General features: G+C 46.1%; 11 non-coding genes and 1 pseudogene across 11 annotated transcripts; all 12 read right to left on the bottom strand.

Annotated features, from left to right (window-relative positions):
• Positions 1-1,061: 1,061 nt before the first annotated feature.
• On the bottom strand, positions 1,062-1,252 carry LOC130344293 (U2 spliceosomal RNA). The gene has a single exon (XR_008883253.1). It is a non-coding gene; the product is annotated as a U2 spliceosomal RNA (small nuclear RNA).
• A 2,087-nt stretch (positions 1,253-3,339) lies between these two features.
• On the bottom strand, positions 3,340-3,530 carry LOC130344291 (U2 spliceosomal RNA). Its single transcript, XR_008883251.1, has one exon. It is a non-coding gene; the product is annotated as a U2 spliceosomal RNA (small nuclear RNA).
• Positions 3,531-5,613: 2,083 nt separating this feature from the next.
• Positions 5,614-5,804, bottom strand: LOC130344290 (U2 spliceosomal RNA). The gene has a single exon (XR_008883250.1). It is a non-coding gene; the product is annotated as a U2 spliceosomal RNA (small nuclear RNA).
• Positions 5,805-7,897: 2,093 nt separating this feature from the next.
• LOC130344289 (U2 spliceosomal RNA) lies at positions 7,898-8,088 on the bottom strand. The gene has a single exon (XR_008883249.1). It is a non-coding gene; the product is annotated as a U2 spliceosomal RNA (small nuclear RNA).
• Positions 8,089-10,170: 2,082 nt separating this feature from the next.
• On the bottom strand, positions 10,171-10,361 carry LOC130344288 (U2 spliceosomal RNA). The gene has a single exon (XR_008883248.1). It is a non-coding gene; the product is annotated as a U2 spliceosomal RNA (small nuclear RNA).
• Positions 10,362-12,439: 2,078 nt separating this feature from the next.
• Positions 12,440-12,630, bottom strand: LOC130344287 (U2 spliceosomal RNA). Its single transcript, XR_008883247.1, has one exon. It is a non-coding gene; the product is annotated as a U2 spliceosomal RNA (small nuclear RNA).
• Positions 12,631-14,708: 2,078 nt separating this feature from the next.
• On the bottom strand, positions 14,709-14,899 carry LOC130344285 (U2 spliceosomal RNA). Its single transcript, XR_008883246.1, has one exon. It is a non-coding gene; the product is annotated as a U2 spliceosomal RNA (small nuclear RNA).
• Positions 14,900-16,990: 2,091 nt separating this feature from the next.
• On the bottom strand, positions 16,991-17,181 carry LOC130344250 (U2 spliceosomal RNA). Its single transcript, XR_008883216.1, has one exon. It is a non-coding gene; the product is annotated as a U2 spliceosomal RNA (small nuclear RNA).
• Positions 17,182-19,262: 2,081 nt separating this feature from the next.
• LOC130344284 (U2 spliceosomal RNA) lies at positions 19,263-19,453 on the bottom strand. Its single transcript, XR_008883245.1, has one exon. It is a non-coding gene; the product is annotated as a U2 spliceosomal RNA (small nuclear RNA).
• A 2,076-nt stretch (positions 19,454-21,529) lies between these two features.
• LOC130344281 (U2 spliceosomal RNA) lies at positions 21,530-21,720 on the bottom strand. Its single transcript, XR_008883243.1, has one exon. It is a non-coding gene; the product is annotated as a U2 spliceosomal RNA (small nuclear RNA).
• A 2,074-nt stretch (positions 21,721-23,794) lies between these two features.
• Positions 23,795-23,995, bottom strand: LOC130344278 (U2 spliceosomal RNA; annotated as a pseudogene).
• Positions 23,996-26,075: 2,080 nt separating this feature from the next.
• LOC130344269 (U2 spliceosomal RNA) lies at positions 26,076-26,266 on the bottom strand. The gene has a single exon (XR_008883233.1). It is a non-coding gene; the product is annotated as a U2 spliceosomal RNA (small nuclear RNA).
• Between the last annotated feature and the right edge of the window lie 143 nt (positions 26,267-26,409).

The following is a 26,409-nucleotide window of genomic DNA, read 5'->3' as shown; positions in this document are numbered from 1 at the left end:
CTGGGCGTATTATTCTTCTTTTTCTTCTTTTTTTTCGTCTAATGCATACCCCATCAGTGCAGCAATGCTTATTCAATACCGCCAGCAGATGGAGACACTGGGGGATAATTTTCTAAGGATTTATACTGATTTTTCCTGTCTGAATTTGTCGCACAGAAAGTTGCAGGCCAAATATGTGTGACATTTCTGCGACTTTAGCTTCTAGAGCATTTTTACAACATTATACATAGGTGCTGAATACATAAAAAGCGACTGTTCAGCGACAGACAAGTCGCATCGGCTGAAAGTAGGCCAGAATGTCAGTCCATGTTGGAGCAGGTTTAGATACAGTCTAAAGCATAGATCTCAAAGTCTGTGCACAGAATTTAGCAAGGGCCTCGCACCTTCTGATGCATCAGGTAGGTGCACAATAGCATAGCCTAACCCTCTGTACTTTGGTCTATATTGATGCGGGACATAGACAGCCAGCTGATGACCAATCCATTAGTGCAATGGATGGCTGGAAGCATTTGTCTTTGCCTTTGCAATACCACAGAAGCAATGCATGGTCAATGTACAGCAATGACACACCTGTGTGAACAGCCAGGAGACCCCCCCCCCCATGTTATGTTACATAGTTACATAGTTAGTACGGTCGAAAAAAGACATATGTCCATCAAGTTCAACCAGGGAATTAAGGGGTAGGGGTGTGGCGCGATATTGGGGAAGGGATGAGATTTTATATTTCTTCATAAGCATTAATCTTATTTTGTCAATTAGGAACATTCAGCACCCACCCGCTATCAAGGCAGCTGCCTATCATGTCATGCCCTACCTGCACAGGTGTGCTGGCTACTCAAATGATCCAATTAAGGAGGCCATTTAGTCAGCAGCAGCAGAAGTCCTGTGCCTGGACGCTCCAACAGCGGCCAGACACAAGCAGAAGCAGAAGCAGCAGCAGCACCACCTTTTGTTTTTTGGCTGCAGCAGCAGCAGCAGCAAGGCCCACAGGGCTGGCTAGCTGGCTAGCCAGCAAGCAGGTAGCAATGAAAGTAGGAATCTTTCTTTTTAACCCTGTAAGGGGGTGGTGCACTGTACCCGAAGATACTGCCATATCGGGTCAATGCATAGGGCGACGGAAGCAAGCTTCGAAATCGGCCCCCGTTCTCAAAAATCCATTTAATATATGGTCCCCAGATAGGGGACGTATCAGATATTAAACTGATAAGAACAGATACTACACTTGATCTTAGCCAAAAGGCCGAGAAGCGATAACCGTGAAAGGGGCGGGCCCAACAAGGTCCCCTTCATGGGCACTATCACTGCTTGCTGTCAGGGAGGCTGCCAGACAATTTTCCATGCACACTCTGGGCTGGGGGGCAGTCAACCACCAGTACACACAGCAGAACCTAAACCCATACCATTATTGCTAAGCAGCAAGACAGGGGCCCATTGCACTCCCACGGGGCCTTTTTAAATGCAATCCATAACCCGGATTTGCCAGGAACCCTTCTTACTCCTCCTACTTGCATGTGACACTGGGCTTAGGATCTGCATAGGAAACACACACACAAGCACACACCTACCTTTGTTGCCTGCAGATGCCTCCTTGGCTGTCCCCAAACGGTATCAAACCAACACCCACGGGAAGCTGTAAGCATAGAGGACATGCCTGCACCCCATTGGACTTACCTGTGTGGGTTAAACCCGGGTTATTTGACAACCTATGGCAGTGATGGTTCTGCTCAGGCAGAGCAGTGCTGATGCTCCTCATAAAGCTGTCGCTGCTGTGAAGGTTCTAGGTGACATCACAAATCCCTATGGTTACATACACAACAAAGCTGGGTTGTTGTTGTTTACACTCTGCAAGGCCTGTGGAAGTGAGTGACATCATAGCACTGTAGTTCTGAGGGTTCTAGATGGATGCAACAATCTCCTGTTGCTTCTATGAAGGCCATAATAGACGACATCACCAAACAGCTCCATAGTCACATACACAGCAAAGGAGAGATGTTGTTTACACCTAGTGATGTCAGTGGTATTGAGTGACATCACAGCACAGTGCTAAGGCTCCTGGGCCTGGACACAGCAGCGGCTGCAATATCTCAACGGAGAATACGTTTATATATATGTGTGTGTGTGCGCGTATATATATATATATATATATATATATATATATATATATATATATATTCTCCGCCGAAATCACTTTTAAACCCATTTCCACCTTTTTTTCCCTTCTCTTCCTCTTACTTTTTTTTCACGTTTTTTTACGTTTTTCTCCTTTTCGCCTCTTTTCTGGGCGTATTATTCTTCTTTTTCTTCTTTTTTTTCGTCTAATGCATACCCCATCAGTGCAGCAATGCTTATTCAATACCGCCAGCAGATGGAGACACTGGGGGATAATTTTCTAAGGATTTATACTGATTTTTCCTGTCTGAATTTGTCGCACAGAAAGTTGCAGGCCAAATATGTGTGACATTTCTGCGACTTTAGCTTCTAGAGCATTTTTACAACATTATACATAGGTGCTGAATACATAAAAAGCGACTGTTCAGCGACAGACAAGTCGCATCGGCTGAAAGTAGGCCAGAATGTCAGTCCATGTTGGAGCAGGTTTAGATACAGTCTAAAGCATAGATCTCAAAGTCTGTGCACAGAATTTAGCAAGGGCCTCGCACCTTCTGATGCATCAGGTAGGTGCACAATAGCATAGCCTAACCCTCTGTACTTTGGTCTATATTGATGCGGGACATAGACAGCCAGCTGATGACCAATCCATTAGTGCAATGGATGGCTGGAAGCATTTGTCTTTGCCTTTGCAATACCACAGAAGCAATGCATGGTCAATGTACAGCAATGACACACCTGTGTGAACAGCCAGGAGACCCCCCCCCCCCATGTTATGTTACATAGTTACATAGTTAGTACGGTCGAAAAAAGACATATGTCCATCAAGTTCAACCAGGGAATTAAGGGGTAGGGGTGTGGCGCGATATTGGGGAAGGGATGAGATTTTATATTTCTTCATAAGCATTAATCTTATTTTGTCAATTAGGAACATTCAGCACCCACCCGCTATCAAGGCAGCTGCCTATCATGTCATGCCCTACCTGCACAGGTGTGCTGGCTACTCAAATGATCCAATTAAGGAGGCCATTTAGTCAGCAGCAGCAGAAGTCCTGTGCCTGGACGCTCCAACAGCGGCCAGACACAAGCAGAAGCAGAAGCAGCAGCAGCACCACCTTTTGTTTTTTGGCTGCAGCAGCAGCAGCAGCAAGGCCCACAGGGCTGGCTAGCTGGCTAGCCAGCAAGCAGGTAGCAATGAAAGTAGGAATCTTTCTTTTTAACCCTGTAAGGGGGTGGTGCACTGTACCCGAAGATACTGCCATATCGGGTCAATGCATAGGGCGACGGAAGCAAGCTTCGAAATCGGCCCCCGTTCTCAAAAATCCATTTAATATATGGTCCCCAGATAGGGGACGTATCAGATATTAAACTGATAAGAACAGATACTACACTTGATCTTAGCCAAAAGGCCGAGAAGCGATAACCGTGAAAGGGGCGGGCCCAACAAGGTCCCCTTCATGGGCACTATCACTGCTTGCTGTCAGGGAGGCTGCCAGACAATTTTCCATGCACACTCTGGGCTGGGGGGCAGTCAACCACCAGTACACACAGCAGAACCTAAACCCATACCATTATTGCTAAGCAGCAAGACAGGGGCCCATTGCACTCCCACGGGGCCTTTTTAAATGCAATCCATAACCCGGATTTGCCAGGAACCCTTCTTACTCCTCCTACTTGCATGTGACACTGGGCTTAGGATCTGCATAGGAAACACACACACAAGCACACACCTACCTTTGTTGCCTGCAGATGCCTCCTTGGCTGTCCCCAAACGGTATCAAACCAACACCCACGGGAAGCTGTAAGCATAGAGGACATGCCTGCACCCCATTGGACTTACCTGTGTGGGTTAAACCCGGGTTATTTGACAACCTATGGCGGTGATGGTTCTGCTCAGGCAGAGCAGTGCTGATGCTCCTCATAAAGCTGTCGCTGCTGTGAAGGTTCTAGGTGACATCACAAATCCCTATGGTTACATACACAACAAAGCTGGGTTGTTGTTGTTTACACTCTGCAAGGCCTGTGGAAGTGAGTGACATCATAGCACTGTAGTTCTGAGGGTTCTAGATGGATGCAACAATCTCCTGTTGCTTCTATGAAGGCCATAATAGACGACATCACCAAACAACTCCATAGTCACATACACAGCAAAGGAGAGATGTTGTTTACACCTAGTGATGTCAGTGGTATTGAGTGACATCACAGCACAGTGCTAAGGCTCCTGGGCCTGGACACAGCAGCGGCTGCAATATCTCAACGGAGAATACGTTTATATATATGTGTGTGTGTGCGCGTATATATATATATATATATATATATATATATATATATATATATTTCTCCGCCGAAATCACTTTTAAACCCATTTCCACCTTTTTTTCCCTTCTCTTCCTCTTACTTTTTTTTCACGTTTTTTTACGTTTTTCTCCTTTTCGCCTCTTTTCTGGGCGTATTATTCTTCTTTTTCTTCTTTTTTTTCGTCTAATGCATACCCCATCAGTGCAGCAATGCTTATTCAATACCACCAGCAGATGGAGACACTGGGGGATAATTTTCTAAGGATTTATACTGATTTTTCCTGTCTGAATTTGTCGCACAGAAAGTTGCAGGCCAAATATGTGTGACATTTCTGCGACTTTAGCTTCTAGAGCATTTTTACAACATTATACATAGGTGCTGAATACATAAAAAGCGACTGTTCAGCGACAGACAAGTCGCATCGGCTGAAAGTAGGCCAGAATGTCAGTCCATGTTGGAGCAGGTTTAGATACAGTCTAAAGCATAGATCTCAAAGTCTGTGCACAGAATTTAGCAAGGGCCTCGCACCTTCTGATGCATCAGGTAGGTGCACAATAGCATAGCCTAACCCTCTGTACTTTGGTCTATATTGATGCGGGACATAGACAGCCAGCTGATGACCAATCCATTAGTGCAATGGATGGCTGGAAGCATTTGTCTTTGCCTTTGCAATACCACAGAAGCAATGCATGGTCAATGTACAGCAATGACACACCTGTGTGAACAGCCAGGAGACCCCCCCCCCCATGTTATGTTACATAGTTACATAGTTAGTACGGTCGAAAAAAGACATATGTCCATCAAGTTCAACCAGGGAATTAAGGGGTAGGGGTGTGGCGCGATATTGGGGAAGGGATGAGATTTTATATTTCTTCATAAGCATTAATCTTATTTTGTCAATTAGGAACATTCAGCACCCACCCGCTATCAAGGCAGCTGCCTATCATGTCATGCCCTACCTGCACAGGTGTGCTGGCTACTCAAATGATCCAATTAAGGAGGCCATTTAGTCAGCAGCAGCAGAAGTCCTGTGCCTGGACGCTCCAACAGCGGCCAGACACAAGCAGAAGCAGAAGCAGCAGCAGCACCACCTTTTGTTTTTTGGCTGCAGCAGCAGCAGCAGCAAGGCCCACAGGGCTGGCTAGCTGGCTAGCCAGCAAGCAGGTAGCAATGAAAGTAGGAATCTTTCTTTTTAACCCTGTAAGGGGGTGGTGCACTGTACCCGAAGATACTGCCATATCGGGTCAATGCATAGGGCGACGGAAGCAAGCTTCGAAATCGGCCCCCGTTCTCAAAAATCCATTTAATATATGGTCCCCAGATAGGGGACGTATCAGATATTAAACTGATAAGAACAGATACTACACTTGATCTTAGCCAAAAGGCCGAGAAGCGATAACCGTGAAAGGGGCGGGCCCAACAAGGTCCCCTTCATGGGCACTATCACTGCTTGCTGTCAGGGAGGCTGCCAGACAATTTTCCATGCACACTCTGGGCTGGGGGGCAGTCAACCACCAGTACACACAGCAGAACCTAAACCCATACCATTATTGCTAAGCAGCAAGACAGGGGCCCATTGCACTCCCACGGGGCCTTTTTAAATGCAATCCATAACCCGGATTTGCCAGGAACCCTTCTTACTCCTCCTACTTGCATGTGACACTGGGCTTAGGATCTGCATAGGAAACACACACACAAGCACACACCTACCTTTGTTGCCTGCAGATGCCTCCTTGGCTGTCCCCAAACGGTATCAAACCAACACCCACGGGAAGCTGTAAGCATAGAGGACATGCCTGCACCCCATTGGACTTACCTGTGTGGGTTAAACCCGGGTTATTTGACAACCTATGGCGGTGATGGTTCTGCTCAGGCAGAGCAGTGCTGATGCTCCTCATAAAGCTGTCGCTGCTGTGAAGGTTCTAGGTGACATCACAAATCCCTATGGTTACATACACAACAAAGCTGGGTTGTTGTTGTTTACACTCTGCAAGGCCTGTGGAAGTGAGTGACATCATAGCACTGTAGTTCTGAGGGTTCTAGATGGATGCAACAATCTCCTGTTGCTTCTAGGAAGGCCATAATAGACGACATCACCAAACAGCTCCATAGTCACATACACAGCAAAGGAGAGATGTTGTTTACACCTAGTGATGTCAGTGGTATTGAGTGACATCACAGCACAGTGCTAAGGCTCCTGGGCCTGGACACAGCAGCGGCTGCAATATCTCAACGGAGAATACGTTTATATATATGTGTGTGTGTGCGCGTATATATATATATATATATATATATATATATATATATATATATATATATATTCTCCGCCGAAATCACTTTTAAACCCATTTCCACCTTTTTTTCCCTTCTCTTCCTCTTACTTTTTTTTCACGTTTTTTTACGTTTTTCTCCTTTTCGCCTCTTTTCTGGGCGTATTATTCTTCTTTTTCTTCTTTTTTTTCGTCTAATGCATACCCCATCAGTGCAGCAATGCTTATTCAATACCGCCAGCAGATGGAGACACTGGGGGATAATTTTCTAAGGATTTATACTGATTTTTCCTGTCTGAATTTGTCGCACAGAAAGTTGCAGGCCAAATATGTGTGACATTTCTGCGACTTTAGCTTCTAGAGCATTTTTACAACATTATACATAGGTGCTGAATACATAAAAAGCGACTGTTCAGCGACAGACAAGTCGCATCGGCTGAAAGTAGGCCAGAATGTCAGTCCATGTTGGAGCAGGTTTAGATACAGTCTAAAGCATAGATCTCAAAGTCTGTGCACAGAATTTAGCAAGGGCCTCGCACCTTCTGATGCATCAGGTAGGTGCACAATAGCATAGCCTAACCCTCTGTACTTTGGTCTATATTGATGCGGGACATAGACAGCCAGCTGATGACCAATCCATTAGTGCAATGGATGGCTGGAAGCATTTGTCTTTGCCTTTGCAATACCACAGAAGCAATGCATGGTCAATGTACAGCAATGACACACCTGTGTGAACAGCCAGGAGACCCCCCCCCCCATGTTATGTTACATAGTTACATAGTTAGTACGGTCGAAAAAAGACATATGTCCATCAAGTTCAACCAGGGAATTAAGGGGTAGGGGTGTGGCGCGATATTGGGGAAGGGATGAGATTTTATATTTCTTCATAAGCATTAATCTTATTTTGTCAATTAGGAACATTCAGCACCCACCCGCTATCAAGGCAGCTGCCTATCATGTCATGCCCTACCTGCACAGGTGTGCTGGCTACTCAAATGATCCAATTAAGGAGGCCATTTAGTCAGCAGCAGCAGAAGTCCTGTGCCTGGACGCTCCAACAGCGGCCAGACACAAGCAGAAGCAGAAGCAGCAGCAGCACCACCTTTTGTTTTTTGGCTGCAGCAGCAGCAGCAGCAGCAAGGCCCACAGGGCTGGCTAGCTGGCTAGCCAGCAAGCAGGTAGCAATGAAAGTAGGAATCTTTCTTTTTAACCCTGTAAGGGGGTGGTGCACTGTACCCGAAGATACTGCCATATCGGGTCAATGCATAGGGCGACGGAAGCAAGCTTCGAAATCGGCCCCCGTTCTCAAAAATCCATTTAATATATGGTCCCCAGATAGGGGACGTATCAGATATTAAACTGATAAGAACAGATACTACACTTGATCTTAGCCAAAAGGCCGAGAAGCGATAACCGTGAAAGGGGCGGGCCCAACAAGGTCCCCTTCATGGGCACTATCACTGCTTGCTGTCAGGGAGGCTGCCAGACAATTTTCCATGCACACTCTGGGCTGGGGGGCAGTCAACCACCAGTACACACAGCAGAACCTAAACCCATACCATTATTGCTAAGCAGCAAGACAGGGGCCCATTGCACTCCCACGGGGCCTTTTTAAATGCAATCCATAACCCGGATTTGCCAGGAACCCTTCTTACTCCTCCTACTTGCATGTGACACTGGGCTTAGGATCTGCATAGGAAACACACACACAAGCACACACCTACCTTTGTTGCCTGCAGATGCCTCCTTGGCTGTCCCCAAACGGTATCAAACCAACACCCACGGGAAGCTGTAAGCATAGAGGACATGCCTGCACCCCATTGGACTTACCTGTGTGGGTTAAATCCGGGTTATTTGACAACCTATGGCGGTGATGGTTCTGCTCAGGCAGAGCAGTGCTGATGCTCCTCATAAAGCTGTCGCTGCTGTGAAGGTTCTAGGTGACATCACAAATCCCTATGGTTACATACACAACAAAGCTGGGTTGTTGTTGTTTACACTCTGCAAGGCCTGTGGAAGTGAGTGACATCATAGCACTGTAGTTCTGAGGGTTCTAGATGGATGCAACAATCTCCTGTTGCTTCTATGAAGGCCATAATAGACGACATCACCAAACAGCTCCATAGTCACATACACAGCAAAGGAGAGATGTTGTTTACACCTAGTGATGTCAGTGGTATTGAGTGACATCACAGCACAGTGCTAAGGCTCCTGGGCCTGGACACAGCAGCGGCTGCAATATCTCAACGGAGAATACGTTTATATATATGTGTGTGTGTGCGCGTATATATATATTTATATATATATATATATATATATATATATATATTTCTCCGCCGAAATCACTTTTAAACCCATTTCCACCTTTTTTTCCCTTCTCTTCCTCTTACTTTTTTTTCACGTTTTTTTACGTTTTTCTCCTTTTCGCCTCTTTTCTGGGCGTATTATTCTTCTTTTTCTTCTTTTTTTTCGTCTAATGCATACCCCATCAGTGCAGCAATGCTTATTCAATACCGCCAGCAGATGGAGACACTGGGGGATAATTTTCTAAGGATTTATACTGATTTTTCCTGTCTGAATTTGTCGCACAGAAAGTTGCAGGCCAAATATGTGTGACATTTCTGCGACTTTAGCTTCTAGAGCATTTTTACAACATTATACATAGGTGCTGAATACATAAAAAGCGACTGTTCAGCGACAGACAAGTCGCATCGGCTGAAAGTAGGCCAGAATGTCAGTCCATGTTGGAGCAGGTTTAGATACAGTCTAAAGCATAGATCTCAAAGTCTGTGCACAGAATTTAGCAAGGGCCTCGCACCTTCTGATGCATCAGGTAGGTGCACAATAGCATAGCCTAACCCTCTGTACTTTGGTCTATATTGATGCGGGACATAGACAGCCAGCTGATGACCAATCCATTAGTGCAATGGATGGCTGGAAGCATTTGTCTTTGCCTTTGCAATACCACAGAAGCAATGCATGGTCAATGTACAGCAATGACACACCTGTGTGAACAGCCAGGAGACCCCCCCCATGTTATGTTACATAGTTACATAGTTAGTACGGTCGAAAAAAGACATATGTCCATCAAGTTCAACCAGGGAATTAAGGGGTAGGGGTGTGGCGCGATATTGGGGAAGGGATGAGATTTTATATTTCTTCATAAGCATTAATCTTATTTTGTCAATTAGGAACATTCAGCACCCACCCGCTATCAAGGCAGCTGCCTATCATGTCATGCCCTACCTGCACAGGTGTGCTGGCTACTCAAATGATCCAATTAAGGAGGCCATTTAGTCAGCAGCAGCAGAAGTCCTGTGCCTGGACGCTCCAACAGCGGCCAGACACAAGCAGAAGCAGAAGCAGCAGCAGCACCACCTTTTGTTTTTTGGCTGCAGCAGCAGCAGCAGCAAGGCCCACAGGGCTGGCTAGCTGGCTAGCCAGCAAGCAGGTAGCAATGAAAGTAGGAATCTTTCTTTTTAACCCTGTAAGGGGGTGGTGCACTGTACCCGAAGATACTGCCATATCGGGTCAATGCATAGGGCGACGGAAGCAAGCTTCGAAATCGGCCCCCGTTCTCAAAAATCCATTTAATATATGGTCCCCAGATAGGGGACGTATCAGATATTAAACTGATAAGAACAGATACTACACTTGATCTTAGCCAAAAGGCCGAGAAGCGATAACCGTGAAAGGGGCGGGCCCAACAAGGTCCCCTTCATGGGCACTATCACTGCTTGCTGTCAGGGAGGCTGCCAGACAATTTTCCATGCACACTCTGGGCTGGGGGGCAGTCAACCACCAGTACACACAGCAGAACCTAAACCCATACCATTATTGCTAAGCAGCAAGACAGGGGCCCATTGCACTCCCACGGGGCCTTTTTAAATGCAATCCATAACCCGGATTTGCCAGGAACCCTTCTTACTCCTCCTACTTGCATGTGACACTGGGCTTAGGATCTGCATAGGAAACACACACACAAGCACACACCTACCTTTGTTGCCTGCAGATGCCTCCTTGGCTGTCCCCAAACGGTATCAAACCAACACCCACGGGAAGCTGTAAGCATAGAGGACATGCCTGCACCCCATTGGACTTACCTGTGTGGGTTAAACCCGGGTTATTTGACAACCTATGGCGGTGATGGTTCTGCTCAGGCAGAGCAGTGCTGATGCTCCTCATAAAGCTGTCGCTGCTGTGAAGGTTCTAGGTGACATCACAAATCCCTATGGTTACATACACAACAAAGCTGGGTTGTTGTTGTTTACACTCTGCAAGGCCTGTGGAAGTGAGTGACATCATAGCACTGTAGTTCTGAGGGTTCTAGATGGATGCAACAATCTCCTGTTGCTTCTATGAAGGCCATAATAGACGACATCACCAAACAGCTCCATAGTCACATACACAGCAAAGGAGAGATGTTGTTTACACCTAGTGATGTCAGTGGTATTGAGTGACATCACAGCACAGTGCTAAGGCTCCTGGGCCTGGACACAGCAGCGGCTGCAATATCTCAACGGAGAATACGTTTATATATATGTGTGTGTGTGCGCGTATATATATATATATATATATATATATATATATATATTTCTCCGCCGAAATCACTTTTAAACCCATTTCCACCTTTTTTTCCCTTCTCTTCCTCTTACTTTTTTTTCACGTTTTTTTACGTTTTTCTCCTTTTCGCCTCTTTTCTGGGCGTATTATTCTTCTTTTTCTTCTTTTTTTTCGTCTAATGCATACCCCATCAGTGCAGCAATGCTTATTCAATACCGCCAGCAGATGGAGACACTGGGGGATAATTTTCTAAGGATTTATACTGATTTTTCCTGTCTGAATTTGTCGCACAGAAAGTTGCAGGCCAAATATGTGTGACATTTCTGCGACTTTAGCTTCTAGAGCATTTTTACAACATTATACATAGGTGCTGAATACATAAAAAGCGACTGTTCAGCGACAGACAAGTCGCATCGGCTGAAAGTAGGCCAGAATGTCAGTCCATGTTGGAGCAGGTTTAGATACAGTCTAAAGCATAGATCTCAAAGTCTGTGCACAGAATTTAGCAAGGGCCTCGCACCTTCTGATGCATCAGGTAGGTGCACAATAGCATAGCCTAACCCTCTGTACTTTGGTCTATATTGATGCGGGACATAGACAGCCAGCTGATGACCAATCCATTAGTGCAATGGATGGCTGGAAGCATTTGTCTTTGCCTTTGCAATACCACAGAAGCAATGCATGGTCAATGTACAGCAATGACACACCTGTGTGAACAGCCAGGAGACCCCCCCCCCCCATGTTATGTTACATAGTTACATAGTTAGTACGGTCGAAAAAAGACATATGTCCATCAAGTTCAACCAGGGAATTAAGGGGTAGGGGTGTGGCGCGATATTGGGGAAGGGATGAGATTTTATATTTCTTCATAAGCATTAATCTTATTTTGTCAATTAGGAACATTCAGCACCCACCCGCTATCAAGGCAGCTGCCTATCATGTCATGCCCTACCTGCACAGGTGTGCTGGCTACTCAAATGATCCAATTAAGGAGGCCATTTAGTCAGCAGCAGCAGAAGTCCTGTGCCTGGACGCTCCAACAGCGGCCAGACACAAGCAGAAGCAGAAGCAGCAGCAGCACCACCTTTTGTTTTTTGGCTGCAGCAGCAGCAGCAGCAAGGCCCACAGGGCTGGCTAGCTGGCTAGCCAGCAAGCAGGTAGCAATGAAAGTAGGAATCTTTCTTTTTAACCCTGTAAGGGGGTGGTGCACTGTACCCGAAGATACTGCCATATCGGGTCAATGCATAGGGCGACGGAAGCAAGCTTCGAAATCGGCCCCCGTTCTCAAAAATCCATTTAATATATGGTCCCCAGATAGGGGACGTATCAGATATTAAACTGATAAGAACAGATACTACACTTGATCTTAGCCAAAAGGCCGAGAAGCGATAACCGTGAAAGGGGCGGGCCCAACAAGGTCCCCTTCATGGGCACTATCACTGCTTGCTGTCAGGGAGGCTGCCAGACAATTTTCCATGCACACTCTGGGCTGGGGGGCAGTCAACCACCAGTACACACAGCAGAACCTAAACCCATACCATTATTGCTAAGCAGCAAGACAGGGGCCCATTGCACTCCCACGGGGCCTTTTTAAATGCAATCCATAACCCGGATTTGCCAGGAACCCTTCTTACTCCTCCTACTTGCATGTGACACTGGGCTTAGGATCTGCATAGGAAACACACACACAAGCACACACCTACCTTTGTTGCCTGCAGATGCCTCCTTGGCTGTCCCCAAACGGTATCAAACCAACACCCACGGGAAGCTGTAAGCATAGAGGACATGCCTGCACCCCATTGGACTTACCTGTGTGGGTTAAACCCGGGTTATTTGACAACCTATGGCGGTGATGGTTCTGCTCAGGCAGAGCAGTGCTGATGCTCCTCATAAAGCTGTCGCTGCTGTGAAGGTTCTAGGTGACATCACAAATCCCTATGGTTACATACACAACAAAGCTGGGTTGTTGTTGTTTACACTCTGCAAGGCCTGTGGAAGTGAGTGACATCATAGCACTGTAGTTCTGAGGGTTCTAGATGGATGCAACAATCTCCTGTTGCTTCTATGAAGGCCATAATAGACGACATCACCAAACAGCTCCATAGTCACATACACAGCAAAGGAGAGATGTTGTTTACACCTAGTGATGTCAGTGGTATTGAGTGACATCACAGCACAGTGCTAAGGCTCCTGGGCCTGGACACAGCAGCGGCTGCAATATCTCAACGGAGAATACGTTTATATATATGTGTGTGTGTGCGCGTATATATATATATATATATATATATATATATATATATTTCTCCGCCGAAATCACTTTTAAACCCATTTCCACCTTTTTTTCCCTTCTCTTCCTCTTACTTTTTTTTCACGTTTTTTTAAGTTTTTCTCCTTTTCGCCTCTTTTCTGGGCGTATTATTCTTCTTTTTCTTCTTTTTTTTCGTCTAATGCATACCCCATCAGTGCAGCAATGCTTATTCAATACCGCCAGCAGATGGAGACACTGGGGGATAATTTTCTAAGGATTTATACTGATTTTTCCTGTCTGAATTTGTCGCACAGAAAGTTGCAGGCCAAATATGTGTGACATTTCTGCGACTTTAGCTTCTAGAGCATTTTTACAACATTATACATAGGTGCTGAATACATAAAAAGCGACTGTTCAGCGACAGACAAGTCGCATCGGCTGAAAGTAGGCCAGAATGTCAGTCCATGTTGGAGCAGGTTTAGATACAGTCTAAAGCATAGATCTCAAAGTCTGTGCACAGAATTTAGCAAGGGCCTCGCACCTTCTGATGCATCAGGTAGGTGCACAATAGCATAGCCTAACCCTCTGTACTTTGGTCTATATTGATGCGGGACATAGACAGCCAGCTGATGACCAATCCATTAGTGCAATGGATGGCTGGAAGCATTTGTCTTTGCCTTTGCAATACCACAGAAGCAATGCATGGTCAATGTACAGCAATGACACACCTGTGTGAACAGCCAGGAGACCCCCCCCCCCCATGTTATGTTACATAGTTACATAGTTAGTACGGTCGAAAAAAGACATATGTCCATCAAGTTCAACCAGGGAATTAAGGGGTAGGGGTGTGGCGCGATATTGGGGAAGGGATGAGATTTTATATTTCTTCATAAGCATTAATCTTATTTTGTCAATTAGGAACATTCAGCACCCACCCGCTATCAAGGCAGCTGCCTATCATGTCATGCCCTACCTGCACAGGTGTGCTGGCTACTCAAATGATCCAATTAAGGAGGCCATTTAGTCAGCAGCAGCAGAAGTCCTGTGCCTGGACGCTCCAACAGCGGCCAGACACAAGCAGAAGCAGAAGCAGCAGCAGCACCACCTTTTGTTTTTTGGCTGCAGCAGCAGCAGCAGCAAGGCCCACAGGGCTGGCTAGCTGGCTAGCCAGCAAGCAGGTAGCAATGAAAGTAGGAATCTTTCTTTTTAACCCTGTAAGGGGGTGGTGCACTGTACCCGAAGATACTGCCATATCGGGTCAATGCATAGGGCGACGGAAGCAAGCTTCGAAATCGGCCCCCGTTCTCAAAAATCCATTTAATATATGGTCCCCAGATAGGGGACGTATCAGATATTAAACTGATAAGAACAGATACTACACTTGATCTTAGCCAAAAGGCCGAGAAGCGATAACCGTGAAAGGGGCGGGCCCAACAAGGTCCCCTTCATGGGCACTATCACTGCTTGCTGTCAGGGAGGCTGCCAGACAATTTTCCATGCACACTCTGGGCTGGGGGGCAGTCAACCACCAGTACACACAGCAGAACCTAAACCCATACCATTATTGCTAAGCAGCAAGACAGGGGCCCATTGCACTCCCACGGGGCCTTTTTAAATGCAATCCATAACCCGGATTTGCCAGGAACCCTTCTTACTCCTCCTACTTGCATGTGACACTGGGCTTAGGATCTGCATAGGAAACACACACACAAGCACACACCTACCTTTGTTGCCTGCAGATGCCTCCTTGGCTGTCCCCAAACGGTATCAAACCAACACCCACGGGAAGCTGTAAGCATAGAGGACATGCCTGCACCCCATTGGACTTACCTGTGTGGGTTAAACCCGGGTTATTTGACAACCTATGGCGGTGATGGTTCTGCTCAGGCAGAGCAGTGCTGATGCTCCTCATAAAGCTGTCGCTGCTGTGAAGGTTCTAGGTGACATCACAAATCCCTATGGTTACATACACAACAAAGCTGGGTTGTTGTTGTTTACACTCTGCAAGGCCTGTGGAAGTGAGTGACATCATAGCACTGTAGTTCTGAGGGTTCTAGATGGATGCAACAATCTCCTGTTGCTTCTATGAAGGCCATAATAGACGACATCACCAAACAGCTCCATAGTCACATACACAGCAAAGGAGAGATGTTGTTTACACCTAGTGATGTCAGTGGTATTGAGTGACATCACAGCACAGTGCTAAGGCTCCTGGGCCTGGACACAGCAGCGGCTGCAATATCTCAACGGAGAATACGTTTATATATATGTGTGTGTGTGCGCGTATATATATATATATATATATATATATATATATATATATATATATATATATTTCTCCGCCGAAATCACTTTTAAACCCATTTCCACCTTTTTTTCCCTTCTCTTCCTCTTACTTTTTTTTCACGTTTTTTTAAGTTTTTCTCCTTTTCGCCTCTTTTCTGGGCGTATTATTCTTCTTTTTCTTCTTTTTTTTCGTCTAATGCATACCCCATCAGTGCAGCAATGCTTATTCAATACCGCCAGCAGATGGAGACACTGGGGGATAATTTTCTAAGGATTTATACTGATTTTTCCTGTCTGAATTTGTCGCACAGAAAGTTGCAGGCCAAATATGTGTGACATTTCTGCGACTTTAGCTTCTAGAGCATTTTTACAACATTATACATAGGTGCTGAATACATAAAAAGCGACTGTTCAGCGACAGACAAGTCGCATCGGCTGAAAGTAGGCCAGAATGTCAGTCCATGTTGGAGCAGGTTTAGATACAGTCTAAAGCATAGATCTCAAAGTCTGTGCACAGAATTTAGCAAGGGCCTCGCACCTTCTGATGCATCAGGTAGGTGCACAATAGCATAGCCTAACCCTCTGTACTTTGGTCTATATTGATGCGGGACATAGACAGCCAGCTGATGACCAATCCATTAGTGCAATGGATGGCTGGAAGCATTTGTCTTTGCCTTTGCAATACCACAGAAGCAATGCATGGTCAATGTACAGCAATGACACACCTGTGTGAACAGCCAGGAGACCCCCCCCCCCATGTTATGTTACATAGTTACATAGTTAGTACGGTCGAAAAAAGACATATGTCCATCAAGTTCAACCAGGGAATTAAGGGGTAGGGGTGTGGCGCGATATTGGGGAAGGGATGAGATTTTATATTTCTTCATAAGCATTAATCTTATTTTGTCAATTAGGAACATTCAGCACCCACCCGCTATCAAGGCAGCTGCCTATCATGTCATGCCCTACCTGCACAGGTGTGCTGGCTACTCAAATGATCCAATTAAGGAGGCCATTTAGTCAGCAGCAGCAGAAGTCCTGTGCCTGGACGCTCCAACAGCGGCCAGACACAAGCAGAAGCAGAAGCAGCAGCAGCACCACCTTTTGTTTTTTGGCTGCAGCAGCAGCAGCAGCAAGGCCCACAGGGCTGGCTAGCTGGCTAGCCAGCAAGCAGGTAGCAATGAAAGTAGGAATCTTTCTTTTTAACCCTGTAAGGGGGTGGTGCACTGTACCCGAAGATACTGCCATATCGGGTCAATGCATAGGGCGACAGAAGCAAGCTTCGAAATCGGCCCCCGTTCTCAAAAATCCATTTAATATATGGTCCCCAGATAGGGGACGTATCAGATATTAAACTGATAAGAACAGATACTACACTTGATCTTAGCCAAAAGGCCGAGAAGCGATAACCGTGAAAGGGGCGGGCCCAACAAGGTCCCCTTCATGGGCACTATCACTGCTTGCTGTCAGGGAGGCTGCCAGACAATTTTCCATGCACACTCTGGGCTGGGGGGCAGTCAACCACCAGTACACACAGCAGAACCTAAACCCATACCATTATTGCTAAGCAGCAAGACAGGGGCCCATTGCACTCCCACGGGGCCTTTTTAAATGCAATCCATAACCCGGATTTGCCAGGAACCCTTCTTACTCCTCCTACTTGCATGTGACACTGGGCTTAGGATCTGCATAGGAAACACACACACAAGCACACACCTACCTTTGTTGCCTGCAGATGCCTCCTTGGCTGTCCCCAAACGGTATCAAACCAACACCCACGGGAAGCTGTAAGCATAGAGGACATGCCTGCACCCCATTGGACTTACCTGTGTGGGTTAAACCCGGGTTATTTGACAACCTATGGCGGTGATGGTTCTGCTCAGGCAGAGCAGTGCTGATGCTCCTCATAAAGCTGTCGCTGCTGTGAAGGTTCTAGGTGACATCACAAATCCCTATGGTTACATACACAACAAAGCTGGGTTGTTGTTGTTTACACTCTGCAAGGCCTGTGGAAGTGAGTGACATCATAGCACTGTAGTTCTGAGGGTTCTAGATGGATGCAACAATCTCCTGTTGCTTCTATGAAGGCCATAATAGACGACATCACCAAACAGCTCCATAGTCACATACACAGCAAAGGAGAGATGTTGTTTACACCTAGTGATGTCAGTGGTATTGAGTGACATCACAGCACAGTGCTAAGGCTCCTGGGCCTGGACACAGCAGCGGCTGCAATATCTCAACGGAGAATACGTTTATATATATGTGTGTGTGTGCGCGTATATATATATATATATATATATATATATATATATATATATTTCTCCGCCGAAATCACTTTTAAACCCATTTCCACCTTTTTTTCCCTTCTCTTCCTCTTACTTTTTTTTCACGTTTTTTTACGTTTTTCTCCTTTTCGCCTCTTTTCTGGGCGTATTATTCTTCTTTTTCTTCTTTTTTTTCGTCTAATGCATACCCCATCAGTGCAGCAATGCTTATTCAATACCGCCAGCAGATGGAGACACTGGGGGATAATTTTCTAAGGATTTATACTGATTTTTCCTGTCTGAATTTGTCGCACAGAAAGTTGCAGGCCAAATATGTGTGACATTTCTGCGACTTTAGCTTCTAGAGCATTTTTACAACATTATACATAGGTGCTGAATACATAAAAAGCGACTGTTCAGCGACAGACAAGTCGCATCGGCTGAAAGTAGGCCAGAATGTCAGTCCATGTTGGAGCAGGTTTAGATACAGTCTAAAGCATAGATCTCAAAGTCTGTGCACAGAATTTAGCAAGGGCCTCGCACCTTCTGATGCATCAGGTAGGTGCACAATAGCATAGCCTAACCCTCTGTACTTTGGTCTATATTGATGCGGGACATAGACAGCCAGCTGATGACCAATCCATTAGTGCAATGGATGGCTGGAAGCATTTGTCTTTGCCTTTGCAATACCACAGAAGCAATGCATGGTCAATGTACAGCAATGACACACCTGTGTGAACAGCCAGGAGACCCCCCCCCCCATGTTATGTTACATAGTTACATAGTTAGTACGGTCGAAAAAAGACATATGTCCATCAAGTTCAACCAGGGAATTAAGGGGTAGGGGTGTGGCGCGATATTGGGGAAGGGATGAGATTTTATATTTCTTCATAAGCATTAATCTTATTTTGTCAATTAGGAACATTCAGCACCCACCCGCTATCAAGGCAGCTGCCTATCATGTCATGCCCTACCTGCACAGGTGTGCTGGCTACTCAAATGATCCAATTAAGGAGGCCATTTAGTCAGCAGCAGCAGAAGTCCTGTGCCTGGACGCTCCAACAGCGGCCAGACACAAGCAGAAGCAGAAGCAGCAGCAGCACCACCTTTTGTTTTTTGGCTGCAGCAGCAGCAGCAGCAAGGCCCACAGGGCTGGCTAGCTGGCTAGCCAGCAAGCAGGTAGCAATGAAAGTAGGAATCTTTCTTTTTAACCCTGTAAGGGGGTGGTGCACTGTACCCGAAGATACTGCCATATCGGGTCAATGCATAGGGCGACGGAAGCAAGCTTCGAAATCGGCCCCCGTTCTCAAAAATCCATTTAATATATGGTCCCCAGATAGGGGACGTATCAGATATTAAACTGATAAGAACAGATACTACACTTGATCTTAGCCAAAAGGCCGAGAAGCGATAACCGTGAAAGGGGCGGGCCCAACAAGGTCCCCTTCATGGGCACTATCACTGCTTGCTGTCAGGGAGGCTGCCAGACAATTTTCCATGCACACTCTGGGCTGGGGGGCAGTCAACCACCAGTACACACAGCAGAACCTAAACCCATACCATTATTGCTAAGCAGCAAGACAGGGGCCCATTGCACTCCCACGGGGCCTTTTTAAATGCAATCCATAACCCGGATTTGCCAGGAACCCTTCTTACTCCTCCTACTTGCATGTGACACTGGGCTTAGGATCTGCATAGGAAACACACACACAAGCACACACCTACCTTTGTTGCCTGCAGATGCCTCCTTGGCTGTCCCCAAACGGTATCAAACCAACACCCACGGGAAGCTGTAAGCATAGAGGACATGCCTGCACCCCATTGGACTTACCTGTGTGGGTTAAACCCGGGTTATTTGACAACCTATGGCGGTGATGGTTCTGCTCAGGCAGAGCAGTGCTGATGCTCCTCATAAAGCTGTCGCTGCTGTGAAGGTTCTAGGTGACATCACAAATCCCTATGGTTACATACACAACAAAGCTGGGTTGTTGTTGTTTACACTCTGCAAGGCCTGTGGAAGTGAGTGACATCATAGCACTGTAGTTCTGAGGGTTCTAGATGGATGCAACAATCTCCTGTTGCTTCTATGAAGGCCATAATAGACGACATCACCAAACAGCTCCATAGTCACATACACAGCAAAGGAGAGATGTTGTTTACACCTAGTGATGTCAGTGGTATTGAGTGACATCACAGCACAGTGCTAAGGCTCCTGGGCCTGGACACAGCAGCGGCTGCAATATCTCAACGGAGAATACGTTTATATATATGTGTGTGTGTGCGCGTATATATATATATATATATATATATATATATATATATTTCTCCGCCGAAATCACTTTTAAACCCATTTCCACCTTTTTTTCCCTTCTCTTCCTCTTACTTTTTTTTCACGTTTTTTTACGTTTTTCTCCTTTTCGCCTCTTTTCTGGGCGTATTATTCTTCTTTTTCTTCTTTTTTTTCGTCTAATGCATACCCCATCAGTGCAGCAATGCTTATTCAATACCGCCAGCAGATGGAGACACTGGGGGATAATTTTCTAAGGATTTATACTGATTTTTCCTGTCTGAATTTGTCGCACAGAAAGTTGCAGGCCAAATATGTGTGACATTTCTGCGACTTTAGCTTCTAGAGCATTTTTACAACATTATACATAGGTGCTGAATACATAAAAAGCGACTGTTCAGCGACAGACAAGTCGCATCGGCTGAAAGTAGGCCAGAATGTCAGTCCATGTTGGAGCAGGTTTAGATACAGTCTAAAGCATAGATCTCAAAGTCTGTGCACAGAATTTAGCAAGGGCCTCGCACCTTCTGATGCATCAGGTAGGTGCACAATAGCATAGCCTAACCCTCTGTACTTTGGTCTATATTGATGCGGGACATAGACAGCCAGCTGATGACCAATCCATTAGTGCAATGGATGGCTGGAAGCATTTGTCTTTGCCTTTGCAATACCACAGAAGCAATGCATGGTCAATGTACAGCAATGACACACCTGTGTGAACAGCCAGGAGACCCCCCCCCCATGTTATGTTACATAGTTACATAGTTAGTACGGTCGAAAAAAGACATATGTCCATCAAGTTCAACCAGGGAATTAAGGGGTAGGGGTGTGGCGCGATATTGGGGAAGGGATGAGATTTTATATTTCTTCATAAGCATTAATCTTATTTTGTCAATTAGGAACATTCAGCACCCACCCGCTATCAAGGCAGCTGCCTATCATGTCATGCCCTACCTGCACAGGTGTGCTGGCTACTCAAATGATCCAATTAAGGAGGCCATTTAGTCAGCAGCAGCAGAAGTCCTGTGCCTGGACGCTCCAACAGCGGCCAGACACAAGCAGAAGCAGAAGCAGCAGCAGCACCACCTTTTGTTTTTTGGCTGCAGCAGCAGCAGCAGCAAGGCCCACAGGGCTGGCTAGCTGGCTAGCCAGCAAGCAGGTAGCAATGAAAGTAGGAATCTTTCTTTTTAACCCTGTAAGGGGGTGGTGCACTGTACCCGAAGATACTGCCATATCGGGTCAATGCATAGGGCGACGGAAGCAAGCTTCGAAATCGGCCCCCGTTCTCAAAAATCCATTTAATATATGGTCCCCAGATAGGGGACGTATCAGATATTAAACTGATAAGAACAGATACTACACTTGATCTTAGCCAAAAGGCCGAGAAGCGATAACCGTGAAAGGGGCGGGCCCAACAAGGTCCCCTTCATGGGCACTATCACTGCTTGCTGTCAGGGAGGCTGCCAGACAATTTTCCATGCACACTCTGGGCTGGGGGGCAGTCAACCACCAGTACACACAGCAGAACCTAAACCCATACCATTATTGCTAAGCAGCAAGACAGGGGCCCATTGCACTCCCACGGGGCCTTTTTAAATGCAATCCATAACCCGGATTTGCCAGGAACCCTTCTTACTCCTCCTACTTGCATGTGACACTGGGCTTAGGATCTGCATAGGAAACACACACACAAGCACACACCTACCTTTGTTGCCTGCAGATGCCTCCTTGGCTGTCCCCAAACGGTATCAAACCAACACCCACGGGAAGCTGTAAGCATAGAGGACATGCCTGCACCCCATTGGACTTACCTGTGTGGGTTAAACCCGGGTTATTTGACAACCTATGGCGGTGATGGTTCTGCTCAGGCAGAGCAGTGCTGATGCTCCTCATAAAGCTGTCGCTGCTGTGAAGGTTCTAGGTGACATCACAAATCCCTATGGTTACATACACAACAAAGCTGGGTTGTTGTTGTTTACACTCTGCAAGGCCTGTGGAAGTGAGTGACATCATAGCACTGTAGTTCTGAGGGTTCTAGATGGATGCAACAATCTCCTGTTGCTTCTATGAAGGCCATAATAGACGACATCACCAAACAGCTCCATAGTCACATACACAGCAAAGGAGAGATGTTGTTTACACCTAGTGATGTCAGTGGTATTGAGTGACATCACAGCACAGTGCTAAGGCTCCTGGGCCTGGACACAGCAGCGGCTGCAATATCTCAACGGAGAATACGTTTATATATATGTGTGTGTGTGCGCGTATATATATATATATATATATATATATATATATATATTTCTCCGCCGAAATCACTTTTAAACCCATTTCCACCTTTTTTTCCCTTCTCTTCCTCTTACTTTTTTTTCACGTTTTTTTACGTTTTTCTCCTTTTCGCCTCTTTTCTGGGCGTATTATTCTTCTTTTTCTTCTTTTTTTTCGTCTAATGCATACCCCATCAGTGCAGCAATGCTTATTCAATACCGCCAGCAGATGGAGACACTGGGGGATAATTTTCTAAGGATTTATACTGATTTTTCCTGTCTGAATTTGTCGCACAGAAAGTTGCAGGCCAAATATGTGTGACATTTCTGCGACTTTAGCTTCTAGAGCATTTTTACAACATTATACATAGGTGCTGAATACATAAAAAGCGACTGTTCAGCGACAGACAAGTCGCATCGGCTGAAAGTAGGCCAGAATGTCAGTCCATGTTGGAGCAGGTTTAGATACAGTCTAAAGCATAGATCTCAAAGTCTGTGCACAGAATTTAGCAAGGGCCTCGCACCTTCTGATGCATCAGGTAGGTGCACAATAGCATAGCCTAACCCTCTGTACTTTGGTCTATATTGATGCGGGACATAGACAGCCAGCTGATGACCAATCCATTAGTGCAATGGATGGCTGGAAGCATTTGTCTTTGCCTTTGCAATACCACAGAAGCAATGCATGGTCAATGTACAGCAATGACACACCTGTGTGAACAGCCAGGAGACCCCCCCCCCCCCCATGTTATGTTACATAGTTACATAGTTAGTACGGTCGAAAAAAGACATATGTCCATCAAGTTCAACCAGGGAATTAAGGGGTAGGGGTGTGGCGCGATATTGGGGAAGGGATGAGATTTTATATTTCTTCATAAGCATTAATCTTATTTTGTCAATTAGGAACATTCAGCACCCACCCGCTATCAAGGCAGCTGCCTATCATGTCATGCCCTACCTGCACAGGTGTGCTGGCTACTCAAATGATCCAATTAAGGAGGCCATTTAGTCAGCAGCAGCAGAAGTCCTGTGCCTGGACGCTCCAACAGCGGCCAGACACAAGCAGAAGCAGAAGCAGCACCACCTTTTGTTTTTTGGCTGCAGCAGCAGCAGCAGCAAGGCCCACAGGGCTGGCTAGCTGGCTAGCCAGCAAGCAGGTAGCAATGAAAGTAGGAATCTTTCTTTTTAACCCTGTAAGGGGGTGGTGCACTGTACCCGAAGATACTGCCATATCGGGTCAATGCATAGGGCGACGGAAGCAAGCTTCGAAATCGGCCCCCGTCCTCAAAAATCCATTTAATATATGGTCCCCAGATAGGGGACGTATCAGATATTAAACTGATAAGAACAGATACTACACTTGATCTTAGCCAAACTTAGCCAAAAGGCCGAGAAGCGATAACCGTGAAAGGGGCGGGCCCAACAAGGTCCCCTTCATGGGCACTATCACTGCTTGCTGTCAGGGAGGCTGCCAGACAATTTTCCATGCACACTCTGGGCTGGGGGGCAGTCAACCACCAGTACACACAGCAGAACCTAAACCCATACCATTATTGCTAAGCAGCAAGACAGGGGCCCATTGCACTCCCACGGGGCCTTTTTAAATGCAATCCATAACCCGGATTTGCCAGGAACCCTTCTTACTCCTCCTACTTGCATGTGACACTGGGCTTAGGATCTGCATAGGAAACACACACACAAGCACACACCTACCTTTGTTGCCTGCAGATGCCTCCTTGGCTGTCCCCAAACGGTATCAAACCAACACCCACGGGAAGCTGTAAGCATAGAGGACATGCCTGCACCCCATTGGACTTACCTGTGTGGGTTAAACCCGGGTTATTTGACAACCTATGGCGGTGATGGTTCTGCTCAGGCAGAGCAGTGCTGATGCTCCTCATAAAGCTGTCGCTGCTGTGAAGGTTCTAGGTGACATCACAAATCCCTATGGTTACATACACAACAAAGCTGGGTTGTTGTTGTTTACACTCTGCAAGGCCTGTGGAAGTGAGTGACATCATAGCACTGTAGTTCTGAGGGTTCTAGATGGATGCAACAATCTCCTGTTGCTTCTATGAAGGCCATAATAGACGACATCACCAAACAGCTCCATAGTCACATACACAGCAAAGGAGAGATGTTGTTTACACCTAGTGATGTCAGTGGTATTGAGTGACATCACAGCACAGTGCTAAGGCTCCTGGGCCTGGACACAGCAGCGGCTGCAATATCTCAACGGAGAATACGTTTATATATATGTGTGTGTGTGCGCGTATATATATATATATATATATATATATATATATATATATATATATTCTCCGCCGAAATCACTTTTAAACCCATTTCCACCTTTTTTTCCCTTCTCTTCCTCTTACTTTTTTTTCACGTTTTTTTACGTTTTTCTCCTTTTCGCCTCTTTTCTGGGCGTATTATTCTTCTTTTTCTTCTTTTTTTTCGTCTAATGCATACCCCATCAGTGCAGCAATGCTTATTCAATACCGCCAGCAGATGGAGACACTGGGGGATAATTTTCTAAGGATTTATACTGATTTTTCCTGTCTGAATTTGTCGCACAGAAAGTTGCAGGCCAAATATGTGTGACATTTCTGCGACTTTAGCTTCTAGAGCATTTTTACAACATTATACATAGGTGCTGAATACATAAAAAGCGACTGTTCAGCGACAGACAAGTCGCATCGGCTGAAAGTAGGCCAGAATGTCAGTCCATGTTGGAGCAGGTTTAGATACAGTCTAAAGCATAGATCTCAAAGTCTGTGCACAGAATTTAGCAAGGGCCTCGCACCTTCTGATGCATCAGGTAGGTGCACAATAGCATAGCCTAACCCTCTGTACTTTGGTCTATATTGATGCGGGACATAGACAGCCAGCTGATGACCAATCCATTAGTGCAATGGATGGCTGGAAGCATTTGTCTTTGCCTTTGCAATACCACAGAAGCAATGCATGGTCAATGTACAGCAATGACACACCTGTGTGAACAGCCAGGAGACCCCCCCCCCCCCATGTTATGTTACATAGTTACATAGTTAGTACGGTCGAAAAAAGACATATGTCCATCAAGTTCAACCAGGGAATTAAGGGGTAGGGGTGTGGCGCGATATTGGGGAAGGGATGAGATTTTATATTTCTTCATAAGCATTAATCTTATTTTGTCAATTAGGAACATTCAGCACCCACCCGCTATCAAGGCAGCTGCCTATCATGTCATGCCCTACCTGCACAGGTGTGCTGGCTACTCAAATGATCCAATTAAGGAGGCCATTTAGTCAGCAGCAGCAGAAGTCCTGTGCCTGGACGCTCCAACAGCGGCCAGACACAAGCAGAAGCAGAAGCAGCACCACCTTTTGTTTTTTGGCTGCAGCAGCAGCAGCAGCAAGGCCCACAGGGCTGGCTAGCTGGCTAGCCAGCAAGCAGGTAGCAATGAAAGTAGGAATCTTTCTTTTTAACCCTGTAAGGGGGTGGTGCACTGTACCCGAAGATACTGCCATATCGGGTCAATGCATAGGGCGACGGAAGCAAGCTTCGAAATCGGCCCCCGTTCTCAAAAATCCATTTAATATATGGTCCCCAGATAGGGGACGTATCAGATATTAAACTGATAAGAACAGATACTACACTTGATCTTAGCCAAAAGGCCGAGAAGCGATAACCGTGAAAGGGGCGGGCCCAACAAGGTCCCCTTCATGGGCACTATCACTGCTTGCTGTCAGGGAGGCTGCCAGACAATTTTCCATGCACACTCTGGGCTGGGGGGCAGTCAACCACCAGTACACACAGCAGAACCTAAACC

Source organism: Hyla sarda, unplaced genomic scaffold, assembly GCF_029499605.1.
Source record: "Hyla sarda isolate aHylSar1 unplaced genomic scaffold, aHylSar1.hap1 scaffold_711, whole genome shotgun sequence".
Lineage (NCBI taxonomy): Eukaryota > Metazoa > Chordata > Amphibia > Anura > Hylidae > Hyla > Hyla sarda.
The sequence above is the reverse complement of the archived record's forward strand: the minus strand, read 5'-3'. Positions and strand labels throughout refer to the sequence as shown.